General features: G+C 43.3%; 1 long non-coding RNA gene and 1 pseudogene across 4 annotated transcripts; one reads left to right on the top strand and one right to left on the bottom strand.

Annotated features, from left to right (window-relative positions):
- Positions 1-2323: 2323 nt before the first annotated feature.
- On the top strand, positions 2324-4158 carry Fusl1 (Fus RNA binding protein like 1; annotated as a pseudogene). Its single transcript, XR_015646485.1, has one exon. The product of XR_015646485.1 is annotated as a Fus RNA binding protein like 1 (transcript).
- A 9162-nt stretch (positions 4159-13320) lies between these two features.
- Positions 13321-22413, bottom strand: LOC147998157 (uncharacterized). 3 transcript variants are annotated; one of them, XR_015646483.1, is made up of 4 exons: positions 22188-22358; positions 20807-20922; positions 13920-13985; positions 13321-13753 (listed from the first exon to the last, which is right to left on the bottom strand). It is a non-coding gene; the product is annotated as an uncharacterized LOC147998157 (long non-coding RNA). The 3 variants fall into 3 exon arrangements; XR_015646484.1 differs by lacking the exon at positions 20807-20922 and having other exon boundaries at positions 22188-22399; XR_015646482.1 differs by lacking the exons at positions 13920-13985; positions 20807-20922 and having other exon boundaries at positions 22188-22413.
- Positions 22414-23039: the final 626 nt, after the last annotated feature.

The raw sequence follows: 23039 nt of genomic DNA, 5'->3' as shown, positions 1-23039 counted from the left end.
CCTCAAATGCCCAGAAACAATTTCCATCGCCACTGATGTCACAGAAGAAATAAAGGAAACACTGAGAGAATGTCTCCTCTGAAATAGATCTAGTAGCAGGGTCTATCCACAAGCATTCCTATGTGATTATTCAGAAATCAAGTAGAACTTGATTGGGGGGGTGTGTTCTGTTGTTTCTATTTCAATTTGAGCCTTCATCTTGCCCATAAACCCCTCTGCACTAGTGATAACCTATGACCATTTATTGAGTGGGGAAATAGTTGGGAAAGCCTCCACTGTTTCCACAGAAATCGCTATATAGATATTGATTGATGTGTACGTCTTATTTATTTATCATTACTATGACTATTCTTCGGAAGTAGCTACCTACTAACCACAGGAGAAATCAACTTATACTTTTAAGATGACCCTTTTCTTTCTATAAGTAACACAAACTTCCGTCATCCACACCTACACACGCACACACATATATACATTGCAGTGAGAAAATCTCTTAGTTTCATGGGTCTTCTGTGGGGTGGGCGGGACGTCACAAACATGATGGCTTTAAACAGCAGAATGTTGTTCTTCGTTCAGGAGATCAGAAAAGGAAGATGGTGGTAGGTTATGAGCTCTCTGGAAGCTGTAGGAAACAATTTGTTCCATGAACTTCTCTTAGACTCTTGTGTCTGAGGAAGTCTGAGGCATTCGGGGTTTGTGGACACAGCAGCTCTGCTTCTGTTGTCATAAGGCATTCTCCTTATGTCGCTCTGCCTATGTCACTCTTCTTCTAAAAGCAGTCATATTCAATAAAGGCCCATTCATAACCTCATCTTCACCACAAAGACAATGCCTCCAAAGTAAGCCAAGTATCTTCACAGCTACTGTCGAGTCCACCAAAGCCAGATCGAAGACGAGAAACATTTTAGTACAACCTTTTGTACAATAAACACTTTAGTACAGCCATGGTGCTGTCATAAATGGGATAGTGGAGAGAAGTGAACATGGAGAGGAAACCCTGCTTCTGTTTGTCCAGAATGCTTTCTCGAGGAAACCCTGCTTCTGTTTGTCCAGAATGCTTTCTACAATGGTCCCAAAGAAACAGCCTTAGGAACAGCTTTCAACTGTTCACTTAAAAAAATTCCCAAGCACATCTCCAAATCAGCCTTTCTGGGTGGTAGTTCAATAGCTAAGTTGAGGTTATTCTAATGGTGAGAGGAGATGCCCTTGAGCCTGGAAATGCTCAAGATATTTGAGATCTAAAGCAAGAGGGTTCTTGAAACTCAGAAATGGCCTAATAAGTTGCAAACCCCAGAGAGCACATACCTCACCTCTCCACTCCTGTAGACACTGGCAAATAGTGGATCTGATCTAAAGGCTAAACTGCCTAAGGCTTAATGCTAAAACTAGGCACAAAGCTTTTCCTTTTGGGTTTATGAGACTGAAAATGTAAGAAAGATACATATTGAGACCTGACTGACATTTTAAGGCGGCTCTAATACACTGGTGGGGCCAAGAACAAAGCCAAAAGTAAAGTATAGTTTCACAGTTACAACTGATTTTAAACCATTTTAGTAGCATAAAGTAATTAAGTGCACTCATGAGTTTCAGTAAAATTTTTATGCCTATATATAATGTATTTTATCATATTCCATGCATACATGCATTACTCTCTCTTGTCCCCATCCCACTCTCACTAATCCCCTTCCTCTCCCCAGCTAGACCCCTTTATATTTTCATTTCTTTTATGTGTGTGTGACCCAGTGGGTTTCATTAAATCTGTTTACAGAAGCATGGGGCAAAGATCCCTCATCAGTGGCTACACTACTGAAGGAAATGTCTTTCCTCCCCAGCATCAACTAGTTTCTGGGTTCTATGGTCATGTCTTCTGGGTTCTCCTGTAGGTATTCACAGCTGCTGTGAGCTCAAGAGTAGAGTGCCAAGAGGTGACATGCCCAGGAGTCACTTTTCATACCTGGGTTCCACCTTCCCTCTGGCTCTCACATTCTTTCCATTTTTCTTCTGCGATGTTTCCTGAGCCTTAAAAGGGGCGATATAGATGTCCGATTTATGGTCGAGCATTCAACTGTCCCTTCTTCCCAACATTTTGGTCAGCTTTAAGTCTCTGCATTCACTGAGCAGCGCAAAAAGAAACTTCTCTGAACAAAGATGATTGCAGTACTATCTAGAAGGCAATTCGACAGGCACATCATGTCTCTTTTCAAAGCAACAACAGGAGCTTCTCAACTAGAGCTCGTGGCTTTCCCAGGTATGGGCTTTTGACTGGATTTGAATTCCGTCCTGTGGAAAGGACCTTCAAATCCAATTAGAAAGTGTTTGGTTGGCTCAGTCCTCGCGGCGTCCCTTCGCAGTCGTCTGGAATCCTGTTGCTTAGCGGCCTGTGCGCGCGTGCGTGGACATGGCTTCAAACGACTATACCCAACAAGCAACTCAAAGCTATGGGGCCTATCCTACCCAGCCTGGGCAGGGCTATTCCCAACAGAGCAATCAGCCCTATGGCCAGCAGAGTTACAGTGGTTATGGCCAATCAGCTGACACTTCAGGATACGGCCAGAGCAGCTATGGTTCTTCTTATGAACAGACCCAAAACACAGGCTATGGAACTCAGTCAGCTCCCCAGGGATATGGTTCCACTGGTGGCTATGGCAGCAGCCAAAGTTCCCAGTCTTCTTATGGGCAGCAGTCCTCCTACCCCGGTTATGGCCAACAGCCAGCTCCTAGTAGCACCTCAGGAAGTTATGGTGGCAGTTCTCAGAGCAGCAGCTATGGGCAGCCCCAGAGTGGAGGCTATGGTCAACAGTCTGGCTATGGTGGACAGCAACAAAGCTACGGACAGCAACAAAGCTCCTATAACCCACCTCAGGGTTATGGACAACAGAACCAGTACAACAGCAGGCAGTGGAGGTGGTGGAGGGGGTGGTGGAGGCAACTATGGCCAAGATCAGTCCTCTATGAGTGGCGGCGATGGCGGTGGTGGTTATGGCAATCAGTACCAGAGTGGTGGCAGCGGTGGTGGCTACGGGGGAGGCCAGCAGGATCGTGGGGGCCATGGCAGGGGCGGTGGAGGTGTTTACAACCGAAGCAGTGGTGGCTATGAACCCAGAGGCCGTGGAGGTGGCCGAGGAGGCAGAGGCGGCATGGGCGGAAGTGACCGTGGTGGCTTCAATAAATTTGGTGGTCCTCGGGATCAAGGATCTCATCATGATTCTGAACAGGATAATTCAGACAATAATACCATCTTCGTGCAAGGCCTAGGCGAGAATGTTACAATTGAATCTGTGGCGGATTACTTCAAGCAGATTGGAATTATTAAGACAAACGAGAAAACTGGACAGCCTATGATTAATTTGTATACAGACAGGGAAACTGGCAAGTTGAAGGGTGAGGCAACAGTCTCATTTGATGACCCACCTTCTGCTAAAACTGCAATCGACTGGTTTGATGGAAAAGAATTCTCTGGGAATCTTATTAAAGTTTCATTTGCTACCCGGCGTGCTGACTTCAACCGGGTAAATGGTCGTGGAGGCCGAGGGCAAGGAGGACCCATGGGCCATGGAGGCTATGGAGGAGGTGGCAGCGGTGGTGGTGGCCGGGGAGGATTCCCCAGTGGAGGTGGTGGAGGTGGAGGACAGCAACGAGCTGGGGACTGGAAGTGTCCTAATCCTACATGTGAGAACATGAACTTCTCTTGGAGAAGTGAATGCAACCAGTGTAAGGCACCTAAGCCAGATGGCCCAGGAGGGGGACCAGGAGGCTCTCATATGGGGGGAAACTACGGAGATGATCGGCATGGCAGAGGAGGATATGATCGGGGCAGCTACCGGGGCCGAGGAGGGGACCGCGGGGGCTTCAGAGGGGGCCGGGGTGGTGGGGACAGAGGTGGTTTTGGCCCTGGCAAGATGGACTCCAGGGGTGAGCACAGACAGGATCGCAGGGAGAGGCCATATTAGCCTGGCTCCTGAAGTTCTGGAACAGCTCTTCCTGTACCCAATGTTACCCTCGTTATTTTGTAAACTTACAATTCAGGATTGCTCATAGATATTTGGGGGGGGTGGGCAACGGTATGTGTGTGTGTGTGTGTGTGTGTGAGTGTGTCAGTCAGACTACCGTAATTGTAACCATATCTCTGGTTCCCATTAAAAACCATTTTAGTTAAAAAAAAAGGAAGAAAGTGTTTGGTTACCCCCATAACAGACTTCCCACTATTAGACCACTGTATAATCCCACTGTGCTCACCTCGCCAGTATTGTAGACTATTACTGGGCACAGAGCCCACAGCTGAGTAAAATTATTGATGTGAATTCTCTCGCAGCAGCCTATATAGCATCTCCTAGCATCGTAAGAGCTGGTCAGAAGAAAGAACTACTAGCCTGGTTCTAGCTTGAATTCTCTATGCTCTGTGTTCAACACATGTAGTGGCTTCGGCAATAGGATCTTACCACGTAGCTCTAGGTGGGCGAGCTACAGCAGTAAAAATTGTCGATATTACTTTTGGTTGAAGTTGCCCTACCCTCTTCTCTCTTATCTCCTTGACCCCCTCCTCATCTGAACCTTCTCACTCCCAATTATCTCCCTTCCACTTTGTATCATTTATATCCTTTTCTCATCTTGTGGTCCTCTGTCTACTTTCCTGGGATCTATATATACTCACCTCTGCATAAATGCACATGTTCAAAAGTTAGAAGCATCTTGTTAGACGCTTCTTGGAAGTGCTAAACTCATGTAAATTGTACTGCAGTGGGGGTCCAAAAAAACAGATGATCTAGTGGCATGTGAGGACTATGTCACTCAACAGCTGACCGATAGAAAGGAAGAGATCCTCACTTGCAGATTGTCCTTTACACGGGGGATGATCCAAGACTGAATAGTTCACTAGTAGTCCATGACCTGGGAAAAGGTTTGCTGGAAGAAGAAACCTTATAAACACCATGATTCTGGCTTTCAAATGGCAGGGAAACATATGCAAAGGTTCTGCTCTCTGGTAGACCCCATCCAAACAACCAAAAAAGAAAAGCTACACGTGAGTAGGGTGGGAAACAAGACTTTTTCCTTTTTATTTTTAATTAAAAGTTAGGGTTTGAGGCTTTATTTTGTTTTGGGGCATGTTGGTTTGGTTTGATTTGGTTTTGATTGGCGGAATGGTTTGGGGGTTTTTTGTTTGGTTGGTTGGTTGGGTTTTTTATGTTTTGTTTTGTTTTTTGCTTTTGTTTTTGTTTTTTGAGACAAGGTCCTTATATATGGCCTGGCTACCCTACAGCTAACTAGGCTGGCCTTGAACTCACAGAGATCCACCTGACTATGGTGATTAAAGACATGGGCACCAACACATCCAGCTATTTTTCATTAAAAGTTCTTTATTTGTACTCTCATTTCATTTTTCTTCTTTGTTTGATTTTCTTTCTTTGATTGTGGGCCTTTGATAGAAACTTTTAGTTCTAACTGATTAAACCAGACAAGACAGTTGAAATATACACATTTTTTATTCATTTTCCTTGGTCATTTGTTTTGAGACAAGGTCACAAGGGCTTCAGACGTCATGTATATCCAAAGATGACAATAAATTTCTTATCCTCTGCCTCCACTTCCCCAAATGCTAGAATTACAGGCTGTTGGGGATGGAGAAGGTGCACACAGGACAAACTCATCTCACAAAATCTGATTTTAAATCAGGAGAAACAGTGATACAGGCTGTTCTGCTTCTATTTTCCTCCTGTTCATTTTCTCCACTTTACCCTGTATTTAAGATCTGATTTCGTGAAGCAGATTTGTCCTGTGTGCACCTTCTCCACCCTGAACAGGCTCCCGATATGGGGCACAGGTTGGCCTGGGGCTATAATTTTCCCAGCTTCATTCTCTCAAGTGCTGAAATCGTTTCAGGTTATCTGTTTGCATTCATTCTCCTCTCTCACATCTCCTCAGCTTGAGCTGCCTTATCTTCTTCATTCTTTATTGTTTGCTCGGTTTCTTTTTTACCTCTGTGTGCTTTCTTGGTCTAGTACCGATAACTGGCCTTAGTCAGCTTGCTTTCTTTCCATGCTGTGTCTAGTAGTTAATGTTCTAGTATGCGCTATACTGTCCTCATTCCTCATCTCTCAAGGTATTGAAGTTGGGAGAACATTGTTTTTCATCGGTGATTACTGCATTCTCAATAGCTTAGTGGTCATCCATTCTTTTGGGTTGTGTTTATCATCACGTGGTTTTGTTCCTTCACTTATCAAGTAGAGATTTGACATACTTGGTAATTTGTGTTAGAAGTGATCTTTCAAGGCTTTGAGATATACTGCTCCATACCCGCTTAGATTTTAGAGTGTCTGCTGAGAGGTATGCATACTTAGTGTTTTAACTATAGTATGATGTGGGGAGGTTACTAGAAATAAAGATCGGCCTTCATACAATAATGGTGGGTGGCTCCAATCGCTCACCAAGACGTAGGTCATCCACTATATATATATATATATATATATATATATATATATATATATATATATATATACACACATATACATATACATATACATATACATATATACATATATATATATATATAAAACAATGCCTTCTATTGCTGTGATAAGATATCATGGCCAAAAGCAACATGGGGAGGGGGAAGGGGATGGGGGATGAGTTTATTTCATCTTATAACTCCCAGATCATCACATTCCATTACTGAGTGACGTCAAGGCAGAAACCTGGAGGCAGGAACAGAAGCAGAAGCCAGGGAGGGATGCCGTTCACTGCTCTGCTCAGTTTACTTTCCTGTATACTCCAAGATTACCGGCTGAGTGGTGGTACTACCCACAGTGAGCTGGGCCCTCCCACACCAATTATTAATGATAAAAACATCTTGCCTACAGACAATCTGGTGACAATTGAGGTCCCTCCTCCCAGATAACTCTAGCTGTGTCAAGTTAAAAAAAAAATAGCAACCAGGACAGAAACCTGCTACTTTGTTAACCAATTATGAAATATAACTTTAAAAAAAGAATTATAAGGAAAATGTTGTACATGGCTTATCCAATGGTGTTCCTAGAAGCCATTTTTTAAGAAAAATCCCTGTACCACTCTGGGATACCTCCTTATAAGTTCTTGGTCAGAAAGGCCCCAGAAGTGCCCCCACAAAAAAAATACAGGTTCTTGGCATTACATTTTGTTGCCCACTAAAACTGCATGCTAAGGCCATGTTGCTGAAGATACTGTACACCTTAGTTGCAAGTTATAGAGAAATCAGGATGAAACTGTTCTCGAGTCTTCCTCCCTCCTGACTAGTTTTCATACTGCTTGAAGGTACTGTTCAGGCTTCTGAGAGTGAAAATTCGCTGACGGTCTTAATCACCTGTCAACCCTATAAATGACAATGCTCTATTAGCTATTTTTTGTTGCTCTGATAAAATACCATGTCTAGGACAAGTTATATGTAGACAAATTTGATTGGGGCCTACAACTCCAGAGAGTTTATATGCTGAGAGAGGGATGGCAGTCAGTAGGTGGCGTAGAAAACTGAGTGAGTACATATTCAACCTCAAACACAAAGCAGGGCTAGCAAACCGGAAGCAGAGTAAGACTGTAAAGTCCTAAAGCCTTCCCCCAGTGATGTACCTTCTCCAACAAGGCTCTACCTCCTAATGCTCCCATAACCTCCCCAGCCAGCATCACCAGGTATTCAAACATCTGAACCTATGGGAGATACTTTGCATTCAAACCACTACAAATGCCAGCCTGCTTGCTCTACAAGATGTGCCAGTGGCACAAGAGTGACACGACTGTTATGAAGGTAACTAACTGCCCTTGGGCTGGATTTGCACTTGACAACAGGAAATACATGCCTGGTGCTGAACTGGGTCACAAACATATGGCTGGAAAGATCATAGGTGGCGGGGGGGCACTTACGACTATTGTCTTGCTGAATTGGCGTGCCACCAAACTGCCTTCTACATTTTGTGTTTTTACCCATAGACAAAGGCTACTCTCAGCCTTAATTAGAAGCTTCTTTGCAGTGAGTGTCAGTGTATATAGATTTTCAGCCCCTTGCAATGCTGAGAGTGAGTGAGAGTTGAGAGCTCGTTGACTAGGACACATAGCACTCCCTCTAAGGCAAGGTTCAGGGAACATTGCAGAAAAGGAAGCAGAAAGAAGAGCCCGAACACAAAGACAGTGGCTGTGAAATGCCATCTTCTGGACACCACACAGCCATTGCAATCATTAGTGCCCAGCAGCTGGAGTCAGGGCACTGGGCATGCTCAGAGCACTGAGCCTGTCACCTGAGGATGAGGAAGGGACTCATGGAATCCCACGGGAAGCAGTGGAAGCCCTGAGCGTGTGCAGTCGTGAGCAAACTGGGAGTTGCTGATGTGAACCAGCCATGTCAAGGATCAGAGCCTCAGACCCATGGGAAAATGGCATTGCCTCCCCCCACCCCAGGGTGAAGTTCAGAGGGATGGCAAAGGCTCTAGGCCATATAAGGATGTTGATAGTCTGTGAGAAAATGTCCATCAGAGCTCTCTCCCCAGATATTTACGGCTGGAAGACTGCTTCCCTTCAGAGACAGCTCCTACTGAGATTAGTTAGAGCTGTAAACAAAACAGCAAATTCAATGTGAGAGAGGGCCTTATTGAGAGCGGAGGGGAGAGGGGGGCACAGGAATGGGACAGAGCTAAGAAAGAATGACCGGAGATGGCTTAGCTGCTAAGAGGACTTTCTGCTCTTCCAGAGGAACCAAGCCCATTTACCAGAACTCATATCAGGCAACTCCTAACTGACCCCAGCTCCAGATGTCCCAATGTCCCTTTCTGTCCTCCATGGACCTATACACATGTGGTACACACTCACATGAACACATGTACACTCACAGGCATACACACACACACACACACAGAGACACACACAGAGGCACACCCGCACACGTATATAACATTAAAAAAAACATTTTAAATTGTCATAAAATAATCCAGAAAAAAAGATGAATAGGAAAGCTAATAGATTTGAAACAGGGCTGTGTCACATTTGAACTTTTTACAAATCATAATTTCAAAAACAACTGCAACAACAACAAAAAACTCCCTACAACACCTTTTTATACAGTAGGAAACTTTGAACATGGTAGGATATGTGTTGATACCTGAGGCTTGTAATAATGTGATGCGTTCATTTTAAGAACATCTGTCTGTTTTCTTTTTCTTTTTTTTTTTCCAGAGCTGGGGACCGAACCCAGGGCCTTGCACTTCCTAGGCAAGCGCTCTACCACTGAGCTAAATCCCCAACCCCATCTGTCTGTTTTCAAGACAGCTGTTGAATAGAATGTGTGTCTATGAGTTGACTAAGAACAATTGCATGGGGAGGGTGTGGTATAGGTTGGTGGATAAATTGCTCAAAGAAAGTAGATCGTGCCTTCCTAACACTGAAGCTGACTTCTTTGTACATAATAGTTTGTCATGCTGGTCTCCATGATCATTTTTTCCACAAAGAAATATGAAGGCAAACTTGCGAAACAAAAAAGTCTCAAAGGTATATGAGCGCAAAGAACGACAGCCCCCAGGCTAGAAACAGCAATCCGCGGAACCATCTTTTGCTGTGAAGTAATAGTTAACGTAAAACAGAGGAGTTATTGAAATTCCACATTTCGTGCATAGCCACAGTCATGTGCATTTTGAGCTCAAAACAAGAAAAATATTTTTTTGTTTTGTTTTGTTTTGTTGCCATATCTTTAACAAGATTGCTTTCCACAGACCAAGTAAGAAAATTCCTGGTCAAAACTTATAACTTAGAAAGAGCTTGGATGAAAATTCCATTTAAAATAGTAGGTCACACTTTTTTGTCCATTTTAATTTTATGTTATGTTTCCTATATGCCCAATTTCTTTTTTATTACACTTTTATTATTTTTAAAGTTTTTTATACAATATATTTTGATAATATTCTTTCTCTTCCCCAAGTCCTCCCAGACCTCTCTACCTCCCTACATACTCACCTTCATGTTCTTTCCCTCCTGATCAAAAAAGAAAGAGAGAAAGAAAGAAAGAAAGAAAGAGAGAGAGAGAGAGAGAGAGAGAGAGAGAAAGAAAGAGAGAGAGAAAGAAAGAACACTAAACCAAAAAAAAAATCAAAAAACCATAACAACAAAAAGCATATAAAAATCCAGAACCCATTTTGGGTTAGTCAACTACTACTGAGCGTGAAGCCTCAGTGGAGTGTGTCTATATACCCAGTGTCATTCCACTGGAGAAAACTGATTTTTCTCCTCCCAGCAGGCACTAATTACAAATAGTTTCTTGGTTATGGGTTGGGCTTTGTGCCCACCTTCCCTCCCTAGTGCTGGATTCTTTTTCTGGCTTGAATGTGTGCAGGTCTTTTGCGTGCTATCACAGTCTTGGTGTGTTCATGGTACCATCCCTGTTGTGGAAGACACTGCTGGAAACTGTGCTGAGCCTTGCTGGGGGGAGGGGGGATCAGTTAATGGTGCGAAGAATCGATATGAGAACCCCAGTTTGGAGGAGATACAGGGGAATTATTTCAAAAGGTATTTTCAGTGTGACCATTAGGAAATGTACATAAATGTATGAAACTTTTTAATTATATCTAACAAAATGTTTCTGATCACTAAACTCCTTCAGTAAATGCAAACACCTTTGAGGCCAGTTTAAGAGAGTTCTTTCCTTGTAATGCTTCAAAACCCAAAAACAAATGTTCTTCGTGTAGTTTTTTCTCCATTAATTTATTTATTCACTTTATGTCCTGATCGAAGTCGCCCCTCTCCTCCCAGTGCCCTCCTCACAGGGCCTCTTCCCCCCCCCCCTTCTTCAAGAAGTGGGAGCTTCTCTCCTGTACCAAGGCACCCTGGCACACCAAGTCACTATAGGACCAGGCACATCCTCTTCCACTGAGGCCAAACAAGGCAGCCCAGTTTTTAAAAGTCTCTCATTTCAATTTCATTTGAGGATAAGTAATAGTATTTCATCTCTTTGCTTTTTACAGTTTTCATCAACCTTTTTGAGTTTGTATAGACTGACAATGAATGCCTGCAGCTACGGTTTCTGTCTCTGAGGAACAGTTTTGCTCCTGTTCTTTCTTGCTCGTGAGGTTTTAATGCTTTTACATTATACATTTCTTTTGCGCCACTTTTTATTAGTCTCTGAGATTATTTTGATACTATATAATATTGTGTCAAAATTATGAATGTTACTAGAGTTTCCACTTGGAGATAACTTGATTAAATTTTTAACCTTGTGTAGCATGTTTTAAACTTTTTAAGCTCTCTGTGTGTGTGTGTGTGTGTGTATTGATAATTATATGCATTTCAAAATTTGAGGGGGGTGATTTATCATTCTTTTAGATTGTAAATCTAATATCCATAATAAGTTAATTATTCCTATTCTGTTTAGAAGTGCTTTTCCAAAGTGCCATCAGTCTGCAGCTTCTTTTGAGGTAAGGACATTTAACGGGAGGCCTCCTCTCACAATAGTTTTTAAATGTACACTATAGGGTTGGTAATTGAAAGCACCATGCTCCACAGTGAATATGTAAGACATTCCCGTTGCCCTGTGAAACCCACCCTGAATAGCAGCTTCCCATTTCTGCCTCCATCCCAGCCTCAGTTACTCTCTGCTCCAATCTGATTATTTTCCAGTCCACATATAAGTAGAATCACACTGTATCTGTCTTAGAATTAGCATAATGTCCTCAAGTTTCATCCTTGTTGTTGTCACATTTCCCAGTACTTTTGCTATTTGAACCATGCAGCCATGCAGCTACCAATTCATGACCTTCCTGCCCGGCCACCACAGTAGTAGGATTTCAGTTGTATTCTACTGTGGGGTGTGTGTGTGTGTGTGTGTGAGAGAGAGAGAGAGAGAGAGAGAGAGAGAGAGAGAGAGAGAGAGAGAGAGAGGCAGAGGCGGGGGGGGGGGTGACCACAATTCTCCTGCCTCCACTTCTAAAATACTGGGATTACAGATGTGCAAGAACACACTCGGCTATTCTGTGTTCTTTCTTATATCGTTCATCTTGGAGTCTCGTTCCTCTGTCTCCACCACAGACAAACATGGGCAATGCAATGTGCCCTGCAAATTATTTTTCCTGCTGTAAAAACACACCCAATGGCTTTCACGACTTGTTATTGCACTTTTTCTCAGAATTTATATTTTCAAATGTTACTTTCTTCCTCAGAAATGTCCCCTCGCTCTATACATCTAGGCTTGTTATATTTTTGATTGCCTTTATCATTTCCAGCAGGGCAGGGTTTATTAAGCGTAATGTTTCTCAGTCCAGGGATATTATGTTTTTGCTTTGCTTCAAAATTGAAGCTTTTATCTAATTTGTACCCGTTTTTGCATCATGAAAGACTGGTCTCAGTGTGTCAGGGTCAGGGATGCAAGCCACTTTCGAGGCAGGCAATAATTGGTTGCAAACTCCGTAATTGGCTTGATAAACATCTTTTCTCATCATTTATAATGTGCCTTCCATTATAATAGAGGCTAGAAAGCCAAAGGCTCTATTACTTCTCTGAAACAAGAAAATGTATGTAATTTAGGTTCTGCTAATCAGATATACTCATGTGAAAATTACCTTTCAAAATGCAGTCAGGTAGGGAGAACCGTGGTAATAGGAGCACTGTCCATCTCGCTACTGTGGTTCTGAAACAACAGATATGATGGTGCCAGTTTCCGCCTCTCCATATCACAGTTGAGACGGTCTGCTTCCCAATCCAAAATCTGTCACCGAAGATTACTAATCTTGGGGTTTACTTTTAGATTATTTGATCCTGCACACAGCTGTCAAGAGAAAAACGTCCAGCTTGCCAGCAGTGGCAGAGGTGTCCTCCTGCTGTAATGGTTCTTTTAGCTGTCCCAAGTCTAATGCCTGCGCTTTTAAACATTGCAATGGTTCTGAAAGCGTCTGTGTTAATTTTTGCTATGTACAACTGAAATTGGGTTTATGTACTAATCAAAATAAAGTCTTTATAGACACCAATATAGTCTCCTTTCCAACATCTCACCCTTGTTTTGAAGAACACTCATTAATGCCTATAAGGTACATATACTTTTTTGCAGGACCCACAAAGCACAGATGAAAGTAAAGGAGTTCTGAGCGAATAGAGAAACTCCTTTCTCTGGGCAATTTGAGTCCCTTACTCTCAATAAAATTTGCTTTTAATTACACACAACATCTTTCCTATCACAATAAAATGATCAAGTAAAAAAATACTACACCGTTCTTTGCTTAACACCCAAGTATTGGATCTAAAAGAAGAAAAGAGTGAAGGGGACAAATAGAATGCATAAATTATCTTTAGAAAGACGTTAAAAGCGAAAATAACCCACAAAGTAACTTTACTTTTGGCTACTTTATTGGGTTCTTTTTCCTACCACCCTTCCAATCCCCCAACATAAGGTAAGAGAGAAAGGTCAGAGGGGGAGAGGGGATATTGAAATCATTAGACTACTTCTTAGGGTTGTTGAATTCCTTGGGGCAAGTTTGATCTTCATCCTCGGGATATCGCCGACCGGCAATCAGCAATCCAGCAATCCAGCCCGCAGCAAACAGCAAACAGCAACCCGCAACGGCAACAATCAGCAACAAGCAGCAGCAGCAGCAGCAGGAGTAGCAGCTGCAGCACGGGCAGGGACGGCAGCAGCAGCAGCAGCAGCAGCAAGGCGAGCAACAGCTCTTTGCTGGCTTTCGTGGCTCCGGCATTTTTACAACCTCTGACGAGTCCGCAGAACTCCGAGTGTAAACGGCCTTTAGCTGGCAAAATCACGCCCCTGCCAGAACACAAGATAAATCAGAGTTAGCTGCTGCGAACAGTCTGAAGCAGTCCCATATCCTCCCACACGTGGGATTGAAACAACAACAACAAAAAAAAAAACATTCACGTAACATTTCTGTGGTTTTGAAGAAACCAAAACTCTCACTACACCACAAAAGTACCTGGCCTGAGAGTGTGTGTGTTAAAGAGATCCTCCTACTCCTTGGGACATCTGAAACTGCGCCGCGCTGTAGAAGAGTCAGACTGTGAGTCCTCCTCAGAGTGAGCAATTTCTAGCCCGTGCTCTGGCTTGCTTTGCATTCTCACCCCACCCCTAGTCCATGGACTGTGACCCATCATTCAGAGAATGTGAAATGCACACTCCTGGGTAAAATGCCTTTGTTTGCAACACTTGCGGGTGTTAGCTAAAGACCTATCGGACTGTGAGGATCTTGGGCAGTTCAAAGAGAAGTATGCAAAGAATGGTAGACCGTACAGATGAGGCACAACTGCAGAAACAGCAGTTCCCTGAAAGGGTGTCTGTTCAGCCCTTCCTCCTCCCTACATGTCTAAGCACCCCAGCTGCTTGTCTACCTTTGGCTTGCATTTTCTAACCTCTTATCAACCATGTGCCTATACCAAACATTTTTGAACCCCCAAAGTCCTAAGCACCCCCCCATTGGAGCCTAGTATTGGATTACTTGGTAAAGTAGTCCTCCACTATCAACCCAGGAATTCTTTCTACACGGTTTCACTTTCTGTTATTAGGCTTTTGGAAAGCAGCATACAAAGTTGTGTTGTTTTCATATACACTTCATTTTATTTGATCCTCTTCTCCCACTTGCCTGCCTCCTCCTCTTGGTCCCTTTGTCCCCCCAGGAGCATGGTTCTCTGAAATGTGTTTCAGAGTTGGAAAGTTTGGAGAAGCAAAATCCAAGAGCATGAATTAAGTATGAAATGAATGAAAATCTTTGATCCTTCCCTGTGCTGGTTAAGGTACCAAATGCTATAGGTATATCCTATAGCAGATGAAACATGACACAACGCAAAAATGATCAAATAAAAACCCCTGGCAGTGGCAGCTCACACCTTTAATCCCAGCACTCAGGAGGCAGAGGCAGGCAGATTTCTGAGGTTGAGGCCAGCCTGGTTTACAGAGCAAGTTTCAGGTCTCCACAGAGAAAACCCATCTCAAATTTTTGGAAAAAAATGACCTAACTTTACTGGGGTACAACAATAGAAGTTTAATTTTTCCTCTGTAAAACCAGATTTAATAGTTTTGCCGGCCAATGAATGCCCACTTTCTCTAGACCACCTCAGCACCTCAGTATTTACCCCCCTTTTATAAGGCAGAAAATAAAACAGACTATTAAGATGCCACAACCATTGTGGTGGTGTGGGGGAGTCAAGTAGTAATTCTGGTGCTCCAGTAGTCGCCTGCATGAAAGCAGTGTGGTAAGCATCGAGGACCATAATCTGTTGCTAAGCACCTGCTCCTAGCAACCATCTCGTGCCATAGCAATGTCAAGTGAATCTTAGAGACTGAGCCATCTCAGATACGCCACCCTTCTTTTTCAAATAAATCAGAGCTAGGAATAAAATTTCAGATCTTATCATGGAACAATATTTCTTCAAAATTAATTAGAATCATATTCTTCTATTGTCTGGATATTGGCCCTAAATGTAAAACAGGCTGGCCTCAGACTCAAAGATCCTACTGCCTCTGCCTCCCGAGTGCCAGGATTAAAATTGTGCATCACCATGCTGGACTGAACACTACATCTTTTCATAGAAATGATGCTCTCTCATTTACACAAGAGTCTCTCCTCTTCTGACCTGCAGCCTCTGATTTTCTCCAGATTTACATCTTGATCTCGTTCAAAGTCACTTATCACAGACAATCCTTTCCCACCAGATATATGGACATTCTAGGGATGCACCAAAGTTTTCCTAGGAAAGATGTACTAGGGGAACTGCCCCAGCAGAATCTGCCTAAAAAGTCCTCAGACATTATTTTCTCTCCCAAGGATTCCTTTCCCATCTCCGGTGATCAAAACCTTCTACTTGTTCTTGCTGGGACATTTCAATTTCTTTCCCTTCTTCCTGTCTACATGTATGCTCTAACCACTACTGAATACTTTCTTCAGAACTGGGATCATTAATTAATTTTATTGAAGTTGATAACTTTGCAGTAACCCTCTCACCAACAAAACAAAAGAAGAAACTTTTTTTTAAAAAAAATGCTCTGTTAGGTGGGCTTGGTCCTCTCACAGAGCTACATTGTGTCTGATCTGATTTCTCAAGGTAAACATCATAGAATTTTATCAGCTCGTTTTTAGGGGATCACTGCATTTGGGGGGGTGTCTATCTGTAGAAGTCATTCCACTAGACACTGTCAGGTGAAAAACAGGAAGGGGACACACAGTACGAATTGAGTGAAATGGGGCTGGAGAGATGGCTCAGTGGTTAAGAGCACCGACTGCTCTTCCAGAGGTCCTGAGTTCAAATCCCAGCAACCACGTGGTGGCTCACAACCATCTGTAATGAGATCTGGTGCCCTCTTCTGGTGTGTCTGAAGACAGCTTCAGTGTACTCCTATACAAAATAAATAAGTAAATCTTAAAAAAAAAAGACAAAACGAATTGAGTGAAATGTAATATACATATGACATTTTTGCTAAGAACTGGTCAGGCCAGGTGCCTCTCTCCGTCCAAGTGACCTTCGCTGCCTGACACTTGAAACTGATCACCCACACATAGAAATGTCCATACGCATGGTGGTTTGCTCCAGCTCTCAGAATCAGATGACTACGCCAAAGTTAAAGTAGAGAAAACAACTTTAGGGTGGGACTCACTGAATTTCTTCTTTACCTAATGGGTGAATGCTGTGCTGGGGGCTAAACTCAGCTTGTGTGTATGTTAGGCAAGAAAAGAGCACATGAACCAGCACGTAAAGGAACATACTGGGCTTGCACAACAGACATTCCCTTGGCCACATTCTTTCCAGTTGACGGCCAAGAGAGCATTCCCAAGACCCGTCTCTTTTCAAACTGCCATAAAAACAGGAGATTTCGGGAAATGTCCACAAAGGAGAAAAAAAAACAGTAAAGCTCCTTCTAGAAACTGGATTAGTTCAGTGATAAGGTAGGGTTCCAAAGGGCTATTAGATAAGCAACTCTTTCCAACTCCACATTCCATTGAAGAGTACCATTGGTAACTTGGCCCGGGGCCCTTGGAGGAATATGGACACCATGAAAACTGGCAACTAAAATCAATTACGATTTTCTTCCTAAGAGTGGATGCCTACTGCTACTGGAAAAAAATAATCAGACATGGTGTGCACCTTTAATCCCAGCCTAGGCAGGTTGACCTTTGTGAGTTTGAAGTCAGCTTAATCTACAAAGTGACTTCCAGGACTCTATTTCCAGCACCAGAGAAACCCTGTCTTAAAAAATGAGAGAGAGAGAGAGAGAGAGAGAGAGAGAGAGAGAGAGGAAAAGGAGGAGGAGGAGGAGGAGGAGGAGGAGGAGGAGAAAAGAGGAGAGAGAGAGGGAGAGACAGAGACAGACAGAGACAGACAGAGAGAGAGGGAGAGGGAGAGAGGGAGAGGGAGAGAGACAGAGAGACTGAGAGGAGATACCTGCTGGGCCTGTTGATCTTTCCCATTTGCATCATCCATAGTTATGGTCTTCTAATCGTAATAACCCCATCCCCTACCCACTCGTGGCTCTCATAGCTTATATTTATAAATTTTTATTTTGCTCTACAGATTTACAGTAGCCCCACTCATACTATGCAAAGTGGAAAGTGGGTTACAACTGTACAAATTAAATCCAAACATCGTCAGATGATTTTACAACAGAACAAGCAAAGCCAAACCCCACCATCCGTTTTCCTTCTCAGGACAGGTCAAAGCTACTGAAAACCTACTGTGTCCAGGTGCCTCAAATGGATTTTCTCTTCTGTGTAACCACTCTAGGACATGGTGACGCAAGGTTCTAAGTAGAAGGCTAAAGGAAACATTAGGGCAGAACAGAATATGGATCCTAAACCCCACCTTTGCAATCACTTGCAAAGGTTCTGTTACCAATGCATTTATCAGGCATCGGGGTAATCAACAGGACTGTGTGGGAAGACAGAAAGTGCTTGGGGACTGCTGTCCTCCCTTGCCCAGCCTCAGTCTCATTATACTTCAGACAGCGTGTGGCGAGAGTGCTGAGGAAAAAAAAAAAAAGGGCCAGCTGACGCGTGGGATTGCCAAGCAACAGCTTATGAAACGAATTCAAACCATGGCAACCAAACACTGCAGACCCACCAATAGCTTCATTTCATTTACAAGAGTGAGAGGAGGGCTTTATCAACAACAGATGAGATAAATGTGCCGACTACTGGCTCTGCAAGCACACAGAGCTGTCCTCATCACCATTGTCACCGTTACTTTACAGCACACAAAGCCAAATTACCTGTGAAAATTATCCCTTAACACACATGCAGAATGGAGCTCCATATTATGTTATAGAAGCTACAGTGTACACGTATTCTTGGAGGGGGAGCAAAGTGCCCACTACCCTAAATCTTACCTAATTACTCTTTATTTAATACAGCTATTCATTTGCAGGAGGAAGAGTGGTAACCCACGAGTATGTCTCATTTAAAAATCGATTTCTGTAGAAAGCACTTTCAAATTCATTCTTGCCAATAATGCTGTTCTCTGGGTATTTTTTTCCCCACTCCATAGGCAAGGGTAGTATGGTGTGGAGATTGCGAATGTGTTTTCATAGGGCACACAGCTAATAAAACGCAGATCATGATTCCCTCCTGCTAAAACCCTTTATGTATCAGAATGGCCTGAGAGTCATATCACATGCCACCTCCTCTCCCTTAAAAACTGTACCCAAGCAACACCATTTAGTACATTCCCGTTCGCTTGTTGTTCGGAGAGACTCCTTTTGCCCTGGTGTGCATCTCTGCAGTCCGGGTGGGCTTTTAATCATGCTAGATGGTGCTCCGAGGTCATTCTTATTTTAGTTTTTTCTTTAATGCACATGGGCAACGTCCCTGAAATTCAGAGTGTTGTCACGTTAGGAGTCTTGAGGTGTTAGCAGTGCTAGGAAGAGATTACACATCATTGAGTTGGTCCTTTTAATCTGTCCTGATTCTGATGCCTCACAATTTGGTCTTGACTAGGCGTTCTTCCACCAAAAAAAAAAAAAAGCCAAACAAACAAACAAAAACCTGTAAGAGCCTGACGTGTCTCCTGGAGGACAGATGAACCCTAGAACAAATTGTTCTGACGGTAGGTGTACTGAAGCATTCTGCTGATTCGTGATCTAGACACTGTGTCTTTCTGACAGGAGAGCTCATGGCTATTCTAGCGATGGGAAAAGGAGAATTTTCATTTGCAAGTCACCATCAAAGCTGTGAAGTGTGATTTGGGGCAGTAGCCCTAAATCGATTTTGCCAAGGACTCTTAGACTCTCACTTTTACAAACCCAGCACGTGCCTCTGGCTTCCAACGGTTTCTACCCCATCACATCCATGTTGGCCTTTCAGGAACACCACAGATCACCTTTATTTTTTCAATCCCAAAGTCCAGATGAAAAGATAACTGGGTGGAAATTGGAGACCCCCAGGACACATTACTGTAATATTTGGAGACAAAAAGGAACCCAAATCCATTATGGAGAAAGAAAAGAAAAGGAGGGAGAGAGGGAGAGAGGAAAAGAGGGAAGCAGAAAAGAGATTCTATTTAATGTTTCAATGGAGTCTGAAATGCTGATCGAAGTCCCTTAGCCTTGAATGTCATCTGCATTCCCGGCTCCCCATCAGCTCTCTCTTCCTCATAGGATGGTCATCTTGTCTGGGATGGCTCCAAATCCCTTTTGCAGGCCACATATATTTCTATGCCTCTCTATAGTTCCTTATTTCATCAAATTCAAAAGACCTGAAATCTTATACCTTTTTTTTTTAAAATAGCAGTTCTGTTTTGCAAATTTCCTTTTGTGACTTAAAACCTGAGGTCTCTGATTCTATGAGAGTATCTGCTGAAATATCTCTACTCTGAGTCAGAAGCCTTCCGCCTGTTGTCACTGCAGCAGGGCTGGGGTAGAAGGACAAGCTGGAGGTGGAGGTGACACACAAAGGCTAATAATTCACAATATCACACCTCCATAACATGAAGGAGAAGTACGTTTTTTTTTCATTAAGAGATAAGAATTCACAAAATGCCAAGGCGGCCAGGGGCATCACCAATAATCTGAGTAAGGCCCTGTCTCAAAAACAGGAAGGGGACTAGAGAGGCCCTAAAATGGGCTTCTCACTCTTCTCTTAATTTTCCTCTGGAAGGAAGCTCCATGTAGAAATAGAGAATTCTAGTCTTGGTTTTTACAAATGTTTTAGTGCTTGGCACACTAGCCACTCTGGTCCCCAAGTGATTATATATATATATATATATATATATATATATATATATATATATATATTTAAATCTCTAAAACAGTAAGATTGTGCTTGGAAATATTAGAGAAGATAAAAATCACAAAATCACAATAATAATTTGCTCATGGCACCTAGCTAAGAAATTTTAGTAGACTGTATTTTCTACCCTGTACTAATCGTCAGCACGTAACCATTCCCTAAGCTTCCCTCCTAACAGGATTTTGAAGGGAGAATAGACAGCCCTGCCCAGTCTCAAAGTCTGGGTGTGTATGTCATACTGGAATCTCGTAATAAGGTGTCTTTGTGGGCTGACCCTGGGTCTAAGTTTCTAAGTCAACACATAGCATGCATCTTTCTTTCCGTATGGATGGATATGCAAAATTCTTACCGCAACAGCCGCAAGACCAAAACCTTTTGAAATGTGCCCTTTCTTGGGTCCCCACTCAAAGTTGTTTGCATCTCAATCCCCAGAGCCTGTTGCTTCCCATTGAGAAGGGATTTTGAAGATGTAGTTAAGGTTATAGGATTTTAGGTGGAAGAATTACTCTGGCTCATCTGGGTGGGCCCAGCCCACTCATGTAAATTCATAAAGGTGGGTGACCCTTTCCTAGGGGAGACTAGAGAGATGAGACCTGAGAAATCCTCCGGTGTTCTGGTTTTGAATTTGAAGATGAAGCCACAAGTTAAGGAATGTGGTGGCCTGGAGAAGCTGACGTCAGAGTGGCTGGAGTGCTAAGCCGTGCAGCATCTGTAAAACCAAGACTAGTCACTGTTTTTACATGGAGATCTAGAATTCTCTATTTCTACAAGAATCTTCCTTTCAGAGGAGAAATAAAAACCAGAAGGCCATTTTAGCCTCCCCCATCCCCCTTATTGATAAGGAAATAGACTTCTGGCCTATAATCCCCAAAGAGTTGAATTCTACCACACAGCCTAAGCAAACAGAAACTGGAGTCCTAGCACCTCAGAAAGGACTGTGGCCCTGTCAACACCTGCATTCTAACCCAAGGTTACCTTTCTGACCTGCTGAACTCTAAGATGATAAGGCTGTATACCTTAAGTCTCTGGATGTGAGGTAATTAAAAATAGTTTGGTTAACACAGATTTTGTTTGTGGTTTTTAAAGACAGGCAGGCCTTCGATTCATAGTCTACCTGAACCAGCTGCCCAGATTCTGGAGTTATGCTTGGAATAATTTGTTAAAGCAGAAATACAAAAGTAATATGGCACCTGATATGTTCTCCAAATGACCAGGATGGTTCTGGTTTACTGTGCCTAACGAATTCGTACAAGCCATGAAGCCTACAATGCTTGTTTTCCTGAGAGCCTGGAATTTGGTGCGTGATAGGCAGTGGGTGTTTAGTAAGCGGTCTCCAGGAACAACCTTGTGCTCTAAGCTTTCTTGGATAACATATACTACCTAGGGAGTGTGCACGTTATTCCCATGAAAGGGTAGAGTAGTATGTCCCCTCAAAAGAGGAAAAGTACATAAGGATGTCTGTGCACAGATTTCTCCAGACCCTATTTCCCCGTTGGTCTTATTGGCCATCCTTTTGCTATCGTAAAACCTGAGCCATGAGTACAAAGATACACTGAGTCACATGAGTCCTTTTAGCAAGTACACTGAATATGTGGTCTGTCTTGAGTCCCCTATTTCAGTCCCAATATCCCCCTCTGGTAGGAATCTAAGTTAAAGTCACTCCCATGGATTCCCAGTATCCTCTCCCATCCCAGGCCTCTAGCTAGTCAGCAGAGGTGCACCCTCCCCCAAGTTTCCATTCTCACTCCCAGGCCTCTCTCACTCCACTTCTCCCTAGATCTGATCGTCATCCCTGTTCCCCTCCTCACCTCCTCTCCTACCCAGTTCCCTCTCTCCATTCACCTATTTAGTTTCCCCTTCTGAGGAAGATCCACACATCCTCCCTCAGGACCTCCTTATTACCCAGTTTCTTTGGGCCTGTGGGTTGTAGCATGGTCATCCTCATTTAATGTCCACTTATAAGTGGGTACATACCATGCGTGTCCTTCTGGTTCTGGGTTACCTCACTCAGGATGAGATTCTCAAGTTCCATCCATTTAAAATAATGAGATCACAGGCCACATTTCAAGTGGCCAGTAAGTTCCAAACCGTTACAGTATATAATATCTGAAGGAGACTTTATGTTCTATGTCTCACTTGGGGTTAGTGACAGAGGAATGAGACGCAGGCATGATTGGCTTCCTTGTTGCTAAGCAACAGTGATTATTTCCCCCCCCCCCCAGAACAGGAACTGAGTGCAAACAGGAAGTGCCATATTCCACCAGAGCTCCACTAGCTCCCTCCAGTGGTCATTCAACAGTCAGAGATAGAGCTAGAGATACGGTGCTTGCTCAAATGTCAAGGCCAGATGCTCAGCCATCCCCCTGGATACAAAGTTCAATGCCAACAGGATCTCACATGCAGCAATACCAAAGCTAGAATGATTCATCTCTTCCTCATAAAAATACGTCCTGAGTGCAGAATTAGCCCTAGAAAACATTTGGTTCCACAGAAGAATCAGAATGGAGACACTGAATGTGGAGGAGAGAAAGACCTCTCCGGAAAGGGAGTCAGAAGCCCTATGGGAAACTGTAGATTATAAGACTGGCGCTGCCTCTGATCTCTCTTATATAACAGGACACCAAAAACACCCCTTAGGCTTCTCTTAAGATTAGGGGCCTGAAATGGCAATAAAAATGTACACATTCAAGGCGGTGACCAACATAGCTTGTTCATGAGGCGCTGAGGTAGTTGCTGTGCAAGACAAAGGTAAATTAGGCAGCAGGATTAATACTCCAGTGGAGACCCCAGTCCCAAAACAACCCTCCTGCTTGTTAACACATTGCT

This window comes from Rattus norvegicus, chromosome X, assembly GCF_021556685.1.
Source record: "Rattus norvegicus strain SHRSP/BbbUtx chromosome X, alternate assembly SHRSP_T2T, whole genome shotgun sequence".
Taxonomy (NCBI): domain Eukaryota; kingdom Metazoa; phylum Chordata; class Mammalia; order Rodentia; family Muridae; genus Rattus; species Rattus norvegicus.
This window is presented reverse-complemented; position numbering and strand designations above follow the sequence as displayed.